This window comes from Aethalodelphis obliquidens, unplaced genomic scaffold (genome assembly GCF_003676395.1).
Source record: "Aethalodelphis obliquidens isolate GAN/ISIS:26980383/991018 unplaced genomic scaffold, ASM367639v1 scaffold5, whole genome shotgun sequence".
NCBI lineage: Eukaryota > Metazoa > Chordata > Mammalia > Artiodactyla > Delphinidae > Aethalodelphis > Aethalodelphis obliquidens.
This window is the reverse complement of record NW_020837949.1, coordinates 22,256,361-22,270,405: the sequence shown is the minus strand read 5'-3', so window position 1 is coordinate 22,270,405 and position 14,045 is coordinate 22,256,361.

Genomic DNA, 14,045 nt, shown 5'->3' with positions numbered 1-14,045 from the left:
CTGCTTTTTTTAAAAAAAAATTCTATTTGAAATAAAAAACAAAACAGAAGCAGTTCACCTGTTTCTCCCATCCCCCAAGCCCCACCTCTGGCAACCACCAATCTGTTCTCTGTGTCTATGAACTTCGTTTTTTAAGTTTTATTTATTTATATTCCACATGTAAGAGTGATAATATGGTATTTGTCTTTCACTGTCTGACTTATGTCACTTAGCATAAGGCCCTCAAGATCCATCCATGTTGTCACAAATGGCAAGATTTCATTATTTTTAATGGCTGAATAAGATTCTATTTTATATATATCCATTCATCCCTCTATGGACACAGGTTGTCTCCATATCTTGACTATTGTAAATAATGCTGCAATGAACATGGGGGTGCATATACCTTTTCAAATTAGTGTTTGTTTTCTTTGGATAAATACCCAGAAGTGGAATTGCTGGATAATATAGTAGTCCTAGTTTTTATTTTTTGAGAAACCTCCATACTAATTTCCATATTTTCCATAGTGGTTGCATCAATTTACACTCCCACCAACAGTGAACAAGGGTTCCCTTTTCTCCACACCCTTGCCATCACTTGCTGTTTCTTGTCTTTTTGATGATGGCCATTCTGACAGGTGTGAGGTGATACCTCACTGTGGTTTTGATTTGCATTTCCCTCATGATTAAGGATGTTGAGCATCTTTTCATGTACTTGTTGGCCATCTGTATGTCTTCTTTGGAAAAATGTCTATTCAGATCTACTGCCTATTTTTATTTATTTATTTATTTTTTGTGGTACGCGGACCTCTCACTACTGTGGCCTCTCGCGTTGCTGAGCACAGTCTCCGGACGCGCAGGCTCAGCGGCCATGGCTTACGGGCCCAGCCGCTCCATGGCATGTGGGATCTTCCCGGACCGGGGCACAAACCTGTGTCCCCTGCATCGGCAGGCGGACTCTCAACCACTGTGCCACCAGGGAAACCCTATTGCCTATTTTTTAATTGGATTATTTGGTTTTTTGCTATTGAGTTGTATAGGTTCTTTATATGTTTTAAATATTAATCCCTTATCAGATATATGATTTGCAAATATTCTCTCCCATTCAGTAGGTTGTCTTGGATGAATCTTGACTAAGTTGATGGTATTCAAGCCTGAGTTCTATCCTTGAGCTCCTTAGATGTCCTGTTTGAACTCACATAGATGATCCCACTGCATTCCAAGACTTCGCATATCCCTTTACCTTCAGGAAGTTGGCCTCTCTCTCTCATACCTTTGTTCTAATTGAAGGATTCACTTACATCCTTAACCTTTAAGGTTTTCATCCCAGAGAAGCTGACAAGGGAGGTGTAGTGTTTTAAAAGATGTCCTCAAATTGTGTGACATTTCTCTCTTTGAAAGGTGGGGATCCTTGTCTTTGGATTTGAGTTGACCTTCATGACTTGCTTGTAGCCAATACAATACAGAGGAAATGATTCTATGTAATTTCTGGGGCTGGTTCCGAAAAGACCATGCAGCTTTCACTTGGTGTTCATGGCAAGCTTGCTCTGGGGAAGGCCTCAATATTCTTTATAAGGGTGTCGAAAAGGTCAGGGCTGGGAGTCACCCTAGGTTGGCAGGTTAACCAGAAAGCCAGTTATTAGGAGACTGAGGTCATGTTCTAGGCCGCCAGGTCAGAACTAGGTCTTCCCCCTCCCTCCTGCCTCTCCCTTCCCTCAGGGGACAGTCAGTCAGCCTCACTTCCTGCCAAACTAGAAAGCTGAGGGGCAATGGGTAGCAATGGAAATGCGGAGGCTTTAAGTTCTCACGGATTGCACAGCAGGGGGCGCCACCACCAAGGCTCCAGTTTCTTGGGGAGAAGGAGCCCAGCAATAGCCACAGCTGTGGGAAGTGAGCCTGACGCAATCCCCACCTCAGGTCCCCCAGGGCCCAGGGAAGCTGGCCTCTTGACCAGTGCTTTGTTTTATGGGGTTTTTAGCTCTCCTTCCTGGAGGAGAGCCGCACACCTAGGCCCACGGGATTACTGCCTTCACGCATTACTTCCTGTGACTCCTGTCCCATCCATAGGTGTCTTCACTAGGCCGTTTCAGGTTTCCCTTCACCAGCTGTGCCACAGATGGTCCCCACTATGGAAATCACCTCAAGGCTGTAAACTTCTTCCTCCTGGTCCCACAGAAGGGGCCCACACCTTTTCTCCTCTGTCATGTCCTTCTTGTCTCCCCCACCCACTGAGTCAGAGAGAGAACAGGGGACTTTCATTCTCATTTATCATACCTTCTGAAAAAGTATTATCTGATTCTATTGTAATTAAATGTGTGTGTGTGTGAAATATAGCTCCTATTTTCTTCCTCATTTTACTTTGCAAAAACCCCAGATTGAGCTAGTGGGAGGTGACTCAGATCACTGCGGATCTGTGGGGTTGGCCTGGGGAGTGCTGGGGCTTGGCAAGAGTGCCTGCCCGCCCCACTCCCCGCCCAGGGCCAGTGGAGCACAGAAGTGGCTCAGTGGTGTAAAGGGTGGCATGGAGGGAGGAGGAAGCTGCCACCCCATCCGTTTTCTACTTTTTGGTTTCATCTCTGGTCCCTGGAAGTGATTTTCCGAAGGCTCTGAGGCCTCAGGTCTGGTTCTGCTCATCCCAGGATGGGTCCTGGGGCCTTTGGCATGTTGTCAAGGACCCTCTAGGCTCTTCGCTCAGTTTGAAGCTGTGTCTCTGAGGCCAAACTGCCTTGACTTGCTTTCTGAAGGGAGAACAAGCAGAAAGTGCTGGCACTCGCCAGCGCAGGAGGCAGAAGGTGTTCCAGCCTCCCAGCAGCCTGCTGGTCCAGCTCCAGGCCCAGGTGGCTACAGGCTACAGGATGGATGACTCAGGTAAGCTGCGCTGGACCAACAAGCTAGTATTCTTACCCCAGCACGGTAATGACTGTAATTAGCTCTCCTGTCATCACTGCACCACCGCTTTCTGAGGGTGGGCTTGCCAGGCCCAGAGCTAGGACCCGAGGAGACTGGCAGGAATGTGGTTTTCTTGGTCTGTGTCTTCTTGCCCAAGATGCTTCCTGATGCATCTAGAGCGGGGCTTGGAGCTGACTCACCAGCACCTGCATTGTCTGATGATGTCACAGAGGCTGCTGGGCTAAGAGCCCTACTCAGAGCAAGGACCGTGTGGTGCAGAGGCTCTGGTATGTCTCATCCTCTTGACCCCAACACCTGTTGTTTCAGTGCTCTCTGCCCTCAGGAGACCCAAGAGACCAGGCGAACTGGAGAAACTTCGCCAGAGAGAGCATTGAGCTGAAGCCAGTAGGGTGGCTGAGTGGCTAGGTGTGCAGCTAAGGATTGTCATGCCTGCCTTATCGAAATAATATTTTTTTAAAAAGCTAGTATTTACTGAGCACTTACCACATGCCAGACACTATTCTAAACACTTCACATATCTCACTTAATTCTCAAACATCCCTATGACATAGCAACTAGCATTATTACCTTTTTACAGATGAAGAAACTGAAGCACGGAGTCACTGGCGCAGAAGCACACAGGTAACCTGGGGGATCCAGGATTTGAACACAGCCTACTGGATCTGGAGCCAGTGCTCTTACACTCCATGTTACTGCCTCTTCTGCTGACAGTGGGGCTGTAGTGCAAGAGGACTGAGCATGGATCCTCAGGATTCCAGGCCTGGTGCAGCCACAACACCCAGTGTGCGACCTTGGCCCTCACCCCCCAACTCTGGCCTTCAAATTCCCCACTGTAGAAGCAGCAGGTGAGGCTCCTTGTTGTTTTACATAACACTGTCGAGTTGTATGGCTCTGCTCCACGTGGAAGTAGCTCGAAGAAAATGTCCCTCTCTCCTCCTCCTCCTCTGTACCGCCCTCTGGGAAGTATTTGCTCCTGATTTTCAAGGGCAGCTTCATGGGCATTTGATCAGGGCCTGGTGCCACTAATGGAGCAAAGCTGCTTCCCCACTCCACACCTCAGTTTCCCCACTCAATTCAGTGGAGACAATGACCTCGTTGTGCTCAGTGCTACAGCGAGTCAGGGTTAATTAGCTGAGTCACAGCTTTTGGAATCCTCACAAGGGTCATCTCCTGAGTCCAGCTGCTCTGTGGCCTTGGTGACACACCACTCTGGCCCGTGCTTCGAAGAACATGTCCTCAAAGCTTCATTAGTGGCTTGCCTAACTTTGTGGGTTGGCCCTGGGGTGACCCAGCCCCTAGTCCCAGTGCTGAGATGGGACACAAAGATGCCACCTCAGAAGGGCTGCCTCATGTGTGCCAATGTGCCCTGCCAATGGCTTATCTTGCCCTGGGTTTCCTCTTGCTGTTGAATTCCCATTCAATCAGCTTCTCGTCCTTGCTACTTGTTCCCCTAATCCTGGACACAGAGTCCTAACCCTGACCTTGGAACTTTTTTCCTTTTGTGGCTCCATTTTCTCCCTTTATCTCTGTCCCACCCATCTCAGTGCTTTCAGTCTGTCTCTCTCGCTCCACACTATATAAGCCTACGGTAGAAACAAGGCAGCTTCAGCCTTCAAAGAAGTTTGGTTAGGAGAAGACCTGTAACCAAATAAGGACAAAGTAGGAATGATGCTGAAAATGAGAATAAGCCATTTGAAAAAGTAAGTGCTGTACTGTCCCCCACTGTTGATCTGCTAGTGATTAGCAATGAAGTGCGGAGGCCAGGTATCCCGTCTCTGCAATGTCACTCAGTAGGGAAGTCAGGTGTGGAGCACGGCAGCCACCTAGTGGCTCCGGTAGGTACTGCTGCGTTACTGCTCAGCATACCTGATCTTGACTCTGCGTAGCTACTTTGTGCGACTTACTCTTCCTTATGTGGCATGATAATTAGGGAGGGGAGATGGCTCCTAGTCACTTAGTATCTGATAAGTTGCCTTTCGCTTGACATCTCATTTCTTTGGATCTACGGAAGAAAGCTCTCACATCTGGTTTCACATCCATTTTCTTCCCATATTAGAGAAAGAGCAACTTCAAGCTCATGGAAAACCAGGACCATGGCACAGCTGGAGAGCCTCAAAGCAAAGACATACGCAAACATGTCAACAGAAGGAAAAGGGATGATGAACGATGCTGCCGAAACTTAGACTGGGAGGATGAAAGGGACAGAGTTCAAGTTGTGATCCTGCTCTGTACATATAAAAGGTTGGTGGCAGTAGAAGTGGCCATTTCTTTTTAATGTGGTTAAAAAAACACATAACAAAATTTACCATCTGAACCATTTTTGAGAGTAAGTAGTGTTAACTACATGCATATTGTTGTGTACAGATCTTTAGAACTTTTTCTTCTTGCAAAACTAAAACTCTAAACCCAATGGACAACTCTCCCTTTCCCCCTCCCTCCCAGCACCTGGTAACCACATTCCACTTCGTGTTTCTAGGAGTCTGACTCCTTTAGATACCTCTTTTAGATGTAAGTGGAACCTTGCAGTATTCATCTTTTCTCGACTGGCTTATTTCACTTAGGAGAATGTCCTCAAGGCTCATCCATGCTGTAGAGTATGACAGGATTTTCTTTTTAAAATTTTTATTCATGCTGAATGTTCCATTATATATTTCCTATATTTTCTTTCTTTCATTTTTTATAACTTTATTGATTTATTTTTGGCTGCGTTGGGTCTTTGTTGCTGCACATGGCTTTCTCTAGTTGTGGCGAGCTGGGGCTGCTCTTCATTGTGGTGCTTGGACTTCTCATTGTGGTGGCTTCTCGTTGCAGAGCACGGGCTCTAGGTACGTGGGCTTCAATAGTTGTGGCACGTGGGCTCAGTAGTTGTGGCTCGCGAGCTCTAGAGCACAGGCTCAGTAGTTGTGGCGCATGGGCTTAGTTGCTCCGTGGCATGTGGGATCTTCCCAGACCAGGGCTCGAACCCGTGTCCCCTGCATTGGCAGGCGGATCTTATCCACGGTGCCACCAGGGAAGCCCCACATTTTCTTTATTGACTCACCCTCCATGGACACTTAGGCTTCCACCTCTTTGCTATGGTGAATAATGCTGCACTGAACATGGGTGTGCCCCCATTTCTTTTTTAACAGCTATGAAGATACTCAGCTCAGAAAGGATTAACTAGATTCTGCACTTGAGAGAAGGTGGATTGAAGGTGAATAGAGGAAGGGAGGAAAGGAGGGCATGTCTCCTCTATTACTGCAGTAAGTCCCCTACATACAAACCTTCAAGCTGCAAACTTTCAAAGATGCGAATGTGCATTCGCATGTCCAATCACATAAGTTAGTTCACGTGTCTGGCGTACATTGTCACATGCGTGCATCCTCTACAAGTGGTTGTGCTTTTGTGTACTTTACTGTACAGTACTGTATAGACAACAGAAGTACCCTTCTTTATTTCAAGCCCAGGATGTGCAGAAGCAAGTGTAAAAGCAGCAGTGATGTCACTGTTACTGCTAAGGAGTGCCAAGCAATAACGATGGAAACATAAGTGAAAATAATTGAGAGAGTGGATCGAAGCAAAAAAATGGAATCGGAGGCCCAGAGAAAGGACAAAGAGAGACAAAAGGAAGAAGTAACTGAAGAGCCAAAGAGATTCATGATGCAGGAAGTGGCAAGAGGATTTTCTTCATTTGAGGAGGCAATGTTAGTTTTTGAGGCACAGGACCAGAACGTAGAATGGAACACGAAGGTTGCAGCAGCCATTCAGAATGCGATACAGTGCTACCGTGTCATCTATGGTGAGAAAAAAAGAGCTACTACCCAGATATCACTGGATCGTTCTTTTCGAGAGGGTAGATAGAATCAAATCTAGAAAGGAACCAGAACCTGTGCCATCAAAGTCAGGCGTGATTGAAATTGCAGCTCGCCCTCCGTCTCCCATTGCTGACGGTCCTTCAGCTCTACCATCTCCCCTCTTCTCTCCCTCCTCATCAGTAACTCTTCTTGCTGTTCACTCGATGCCAGTCCCTGTATGCCAGCTGTTGTACTGTACGACTGTACTTTTCAAGGTACTGTACTGTAAGATTAAAAATGTGTTTATTTTTTGTGTTTTTTTAATGTATTATTTGTGTGAAAAGTATTATAAACCTATGACAGTACAGTACTATATAGCCAATTGTGTTAGTTGGGTACCTAGGCTAACTTTGTTGGACGTATGAACAAATTGGACTTACAAACGTGCTCTCAGAACTGAACTCGTTCATATGTAGGGGACTTACTCTATATGATATAGAACAGGTAACTTTCCTGCCCAGTCTATAAACTGTGTAAAATGATATCCAGTATGAGCTAATAAATTACCAAGAATGGTTTTTTTTTTACTTGTTTGCATAAAAACATTTACCAAAACTAGGCAATATATTTGGCAGCTTTCAAGCTAAATTCAAGCTATGAGTTACTTCTATTGTTTCTCACCTATCCTATATCAAATGCATACAAAAAGTACAGAAGAGAGCTTCCCTGGTGGCGCAGTTGTTGAGAGTCCGCCTGCTGTTGCAGGGGACATGGGTTCCTGCACCGGTTTGGGAAGATCCCACATGCCGCGGAGTGGCTGGGCCCGTGAGCCATGGCCGCTGAGCCTGCGCGTCCAGAGCCTGGGCTCCGCAATGGGAGAGGTCACAACAGTGAGAGGCCCGCGTATCGCAAAAAAAAAAAAAGTACAGGAGGAACAAAATATAAAAACTTCTAGATTTGGATTAAGGAGGGAACAAAAACTTTACCAGAAATCTTTGCTAGGCCACAGACTACTGGTTATAGAATTAAAAAGATTAAGGACACAAAAAATTTTTCATTGCACTAAAGTATGTATGACCAAAAAATCCAAAGAAAATTACATAATCCCATTTTAATAATTTGGCTTTTCATTTTCTCAAGTTGTCTTCTAGTCATGGGTATGTAAATCACAGTGGAGATATATGCTCCGGCATTGTTTTTCATGTGTATTGCAAACAACTTTCCACACCAACGGAATCATTACAATCACCATTTTAATAGCTTAAATTATATTCCACCAATTTAAACTCTATGTAGTTAATCACCCTCCAATTGTTAGATGTTTAGGTTATTGTCAACTTCTTATTATAAGTAACTATGTATCGAACATCTTTCACGTATGTAACTTTTTTTTTTTTGGCTGTGTTGGGTCTTCGTTGCTGCCTGCAGGCTTTCTCTAGTTGTGGTGAGCGGGGGCTACACTTCATTGCAGTGCACAGGCTTCTCATTGTGGTGGCTTCTCTTGTTGTGGAGCACGGGCTCTAGGCGTGCAGGCTTCAGCAGTTGCAGCACGTGGGCTCAGTAGTTGTGGTGCATGGGCTTAGCTGCTCCGCAGCATGTGGGATCTTCCCGGACCAGGGATCGAACCCGTGTCCCCTGCATTGGCAGGCGGATTCTTAAACACTGTGCCACCAGGGAAGTCCAACTTTCCCTCTTTTGAACTAGGTTCCTGGTTAGGAGACAGACAGTACAGTGTTGGGAACACAGGCTTTAGAGGCAGTGTTAGAACAGTGCTTGGTTAAACACTAAGCAGTGTTTAATATATACTTGGAGTGACAGCTTTTTGTCGTAGTAGTAAAATCAATTTTCAGAGGTTCTCCTGTTCTAGACTGTTCCTCTCTCCTCTCTCAGGTCTAAGATGCAGACTCCACCTGCAGTATTTGCCTATCACTTCAAAATGGCTCAAAATCCATCCTGCCACCCAAGATTTCTTTCTCCTCCTTTGTTTTTGTTAAGCTGGACAAGACCAGCTAGGAAATGGATGGGGAGGCTAAAAATGATTTTGCCTTTGTGATCTTGGCTTCCTCATGAGAACAGTGAGGGACCTGGAGGTAAACCTAGAATTCCTTCCAGGTCTAACATTTTATGTCCTTACTTTAACTCTTTTGAGGGCTTTTATTGACCTACCTGGGAAATAGTCCATCTTTTCCCCATACCTCATCCTAGGATATTGCTAGGTAGCTGACAGAAGTAAGGACAAAAAGCTGAAAAGTATACTAAGGTGGTCTGAATCTTTGGATAATCTTCGGATACACGACCAATCTCCATGGCCTACCAGTCCTCCCCAGAGGCCTTCATACATGTTCCCCTTTCCCTCTCTTCCTAACTGGCTTCAGCGACACGACAGTCGAGTCAACCAGAGAGGCTCTGTGGAGAGAAAAATAGTAACCACCACCAACACTTCAGCCACGAAGCAATGAGAAAAAAGAGAGCGTGGGATAAAGATAGACTGATGGTCTCTAATTAAAGGGCTCGGGTGATGCATTCACTTCCAAGGGCATGGTCACTCGACCCAGATAACAGCTATATAAAGCCAAAGAAAACCCAGAATAGGAATAAAACTAAAAATAGCAAGGAAAACTGAGGAGGAAGAAGTGTTTGTACTTTTGCCCTTGGTCAAGCTGTACAGGCAGCTGTTTCTGTTCCAAAGATGGAAAAGCGTGCAAGGGATTTAAAAGCTGGCTCTGAAGCAGCCACAGCTGGTCTAGGAGTTTGATGAGTAAATGAGGAAAGCCCCCAAAGAGAATGTTCCCCCTGGTAAGTCTATTCAAGTTGGCTAAAATCTAAAAAGAGCCAGATAAGAAACTCATTCTGGATACTGGTGTCCCATGAATGGTTGTAAGAGATTCCTTTCCGCTGTGAGAGGCAGATCTCGACTTTATGTTCAGGAAAGGAAAATCTTAGACTCACTGTGCTGAAAGGTATTCCAAGTTGTATTATAATGGAAGGAACAGAAGGCTGGGGAACATGGGTTTAAGTGTGGCTCTGCCACATTCTACCTGTATGACAGAGCTTGTTATTAAATGTCTTTGAGCTCCAGTCTTAACCTCTGAGAAAACATAGTCTACTTGGATGGGAAATGCAACTTTTGTGAAAACAAAACATAGAATCCAAGAGGTCTCAGTAAAGAAAAATAATACATGGAGAATCTGAAGGTTGGCAGGACTGGATAGTCTTGAACAGCTGGGGGTCTTCAAGGCACCACCTGCCTTGATCCCTGGGACCAAGACTGCAAAAGAAGGTTCTGACCTGGGAGGTAGAAAGGAAGGCATTGGAAATTCTATTTACCAGCGAGAGAGCCAGCAGGAGACAGATTACACAGTATCCCCATAAGCTACCTGGTCTGGCTAGGTACAAGTGGGAAAATTCCTTATAATGATGATTTATAATGCTATCTTTAAGATAGTAAAGTAGCAAAATAAAAATTTTAGGCAATTTCCTTCTTTAAAAGAGTCTGCTAAAAGAAAAAAATTATTTTTCAAATAATCAAATCAGGAAAAGTGGGTTACCAGAAAGGTCAAACCAAACACTTCTAGAGAAACAACCCACAAGAAGAATGAATAACAGCCTGGGGTTGAAGTGATGTCCTAGTGTGTGGAAGAGAACAAACACTTTGGGAAATGAAGCTCATGAGCTCAATCCCATCTGTATTAGTCAGGATCCTCCAGAGAAATACAACCAGTAGGATACATATAAAGAAACGTGTATTATATGAATTGGCTCAAGTGATTACGAGGCTGAGAAGTCCCATTATCCACCATATGCAAGCTTGGAGGCCCAGGAAACCAATGGTTCAGTCCCAGTCCAACTCCAAAGGCCCAAAAACCAGGAGCTCCAATGTCCCAGGGCAGGAGAAGATGAAGGTCCCAGCTCAAGAAGAGAGCAAATTTGCCCTTCCTCAGCCTTTCTGTTCTATTCAGGCTCGCAGTGGATTGGATCATGCCCACTTGCATTGTTGAGGGTGATCTTTTTTTTTTTTTGCCTGCATTGGGTCTTCGTTGCTGCACACGGGCTTTCTCTAGTTGCGGCGAGCAGGGGCTGCTCTTCATTGCAGTGCGAGGGCTCCTCATTTTGGTGGCTTCTCTCCTTGCGGAGCACAGGCTCTGTGCACGGAGGCTTCAGTAGTTGTGGTGCATAGGCTCAGTAGTTGTGGCTCATGGGCTCTAGAGTGCAGGCTCAGTAGTTGTGGCACATGTGCTTAGTTGCTCCACAGCATGTGGGATCTTCCTGGATCAGGGCTTGAACCCACGTCTCCTGCATTGACAGGCGGGTTCTTAACCACTGTGCCACCAGGGAAGTCCAAGGGTGATCTTCTTTACTAAGTTTACCAACTCAAATGCTAATCTCTTCTGGAAACATGCTCACAGACATATCCAGAAATAATGTTTTACCAGCTATCTGGTCATATTTAACCCAGTTAAACTGACACACAAAATTAATCATCACCCCATCTGAGACCACCCATTGCTATTTGAAAGTATACTCAGTCCAGCCTCGTAGTATATTCACCATAAACTTGACAGGTAGTGTGGAGCCCTCAGGTACACTGTTAAACAGGCTGGCATTAAGATCCTTGCGAGATGGGCTTCCCTGGTGGCACAGTGGTTGAGGGTCCGCCTGCCGATGCAGGGGACACGGGTTTGTGCCCCGGTCCAGGAAGATCCCACGTGCCGCAGAGCAGCTGGGCCCGTGAGCCATGGCCGCTGAGCCTGCGCATCTGGAGCCTGTGCTCCGAGATGGGAGAGGCCACAGCGGTGAGGGGCCCAGGTACCGCAAAAAAAAAAAAAAAAAAAGATCCTTGCGAGATGATGAGGTTGACAGCATCACTCTCTGTGGCTTTAGATTCTATAGGTTCTGAGCATTTGAAACAATGATCCTTGACTTTAATGCAATGAACCCTCCTCTCCTGACCTCTAAAACACCATTTCTAGACAGATATTTTTACATAACTGAACTCAAAATGTTAAAAATAAAACTACTATCTTCCCTCCCCACCTGAGTTCTCAATTTTTTTTTTTTGCGGTACGCGGGCCTCTCACTGCTGTGGCCTCTCCCACTGCGGAGCACAGGCTCCGGACGCGCAGGCTCAGCGGCCATGGCTCACGGGCCCAGCCACTCCGCGGCATGCGGGATCCTCCCGGACCGGGGCACGAACCCCCATCCCCTGCATCGGCAGGCGGACTCTCAACCACTGCACCACCAGGGAAGCCCTGAGTTCTCTATCTTGATTGGGCAGGCCACAAACCTCAAGACCATCCATGACTCCTCCCTTCTTCCTCACGCCCAAACTGACGTTGAAGTCACCACTGACATTTCTATCAAGGCATCCATTTTTCCTGCCATCACACCTCACTCAGACTCCTGTCTCCCCTACTGCATGCTATATAGACACCAGGATTATCTTCCTGAGGCTGAATGTCATTTCCCTGCTCAAAAATTCTTCAACGGCTTCCCTTTTCCCACAGATTCAAGACCAAAGTCCTCAGACTCCAAAGTCGCCCAACTTGTATTCTTTTATCCTTTCTCTTCTACTCAATGGAAAGCTCTAGCCACAGCAGAATACCTGCTCTTTAAAGAACATATGAAATTCTGCTCATTTGCTCAATGTTCCTTCAGCTTCAAATATCCTTGTATTTAGTGTCTACCATGTGCAGGGCAGTTTTAAGTGTTGAGATGATGAACAAGACAGACAAGGTCCCTGTCCTCATGGAGCATATATCTCCAGCTCATCTCCAAGGCCCAGGCCAAATCCATACCTTCCCCCCAGTTCTCTACAATTCCTTATATTCAAAAGATGAGAATTCTTTTATACTCCTGGAGTATTTAGCACTGTTTGTCTTGTGTAACATTTATGTACAAACATATCTTCCAGCCTGGACTATAAACACTTTCTTTTTTTTTTTAACTTACTTTTGGCTGTGTTGGGTCTTCGTTGCTGCGTGTAGGCTTTCTCTAGTTGTGGCGAGCGCCGGCTACTCTTTGTTGCGGTGCATGGGCTTCTCAATGCGGAGCACAGCCTCTAGGCTTCACTAGCTGTGGAATGCGGGCTTAGTTGCTCTGCGGCATGTGGGATCTTCCCGGACCAGGGGTCAAACCCATGTCCCCTGCATTGGCAGGTGGATTCTTAACCACTGCGCCACCAGGGAAACCCCTGGACTATATACTTCTTGAGGGTGAAAACCAGGTGGTCACTCAACTTTGCATTACATAAGGGCTTGGACAGTGCCACACACATGGAAGAAACTTAATGCTTCTTGAGTCACATCAAGTCTATCCCAATCTGCTTCCATTTATGATTGAAAAAACACAAAACCAAAAAAAGTGTGGAACTTTGCCTATTTTAAAGAAAAGTAAAAACATCTTTTGGAGGGAGGTCAAAATCAAAAATTGTAATGGAAAGACAAAAGAAACAACCCCACATTATTATAAACTGAAACTTAGGCTTGTAGTCCATTTGAATACCTTGTGTTAATGATTTTACACTACTCCTTAAGAAATCGTGATCTAGAGGCTATGAGCTTCTAGTGAGCAGACTTCTACATAGTCACTTGTCAGCAAATGGCTTCCCACCCTGGGCCAGAAGTCTCATTCCTGTAACATTAGAGAGCTGCCCATTAACCAGCCTCTAAGGGGACCATGGAGACTGGAGAATGAACAGTCAAGCCTTTCATTAGTGCCAAAGGCAAAAGAGCACCCCTAGAAAAATAACTTGGAAGCAGCCTCTAACAGGCTTATCCACGGAGGAAGGCTTGATTTAGGAAAGATATCAACACTATTTACCCTTTTAAAAAGTCAGGATTGAAAAATGACAAATTTAAAATCTGACATATATGAGAAAAAGGGACTGTCCTTTAGACTAAAGAGATTTATGCAACCCATGATCTTGAATTGGATCCTGGTTTGGACAAATCAAATGTAAAGGACAGGGGCTTCCCTGGTGGTGCAGTGGTTGAGAGTCCACCTGCCAATGCAGGGGACACAGGTTCGTGCCCCGGTTTGGGAAGATCCCACATGCCGCGGAGCGGCTGGGCCCACGAGCCATGGCCGCTGAGCCTGCGCGTCCGGAGCCTGTGCTCCGCAACAGGAGAGGCCCGTGTACCACAAAAAAAAAAAAAAAAAAAAAAAGTAAAGGCTATTTTTGGAACAATTGGGAATTTTGTATATGGACTGGGTATTAGATGATATTAAGGGATTATTAATTTTTGTTGGCTGTAGTACATAGAAAAAATGGTCTGTTTTTTAGAGATATAACCTAAAGTTTAGCATGGGTGGAATATTATATTACCTATGTTCTTTAAAATACTTCAGTATAAAAGAAGTTATAAAACCAACCAACCACAGTCA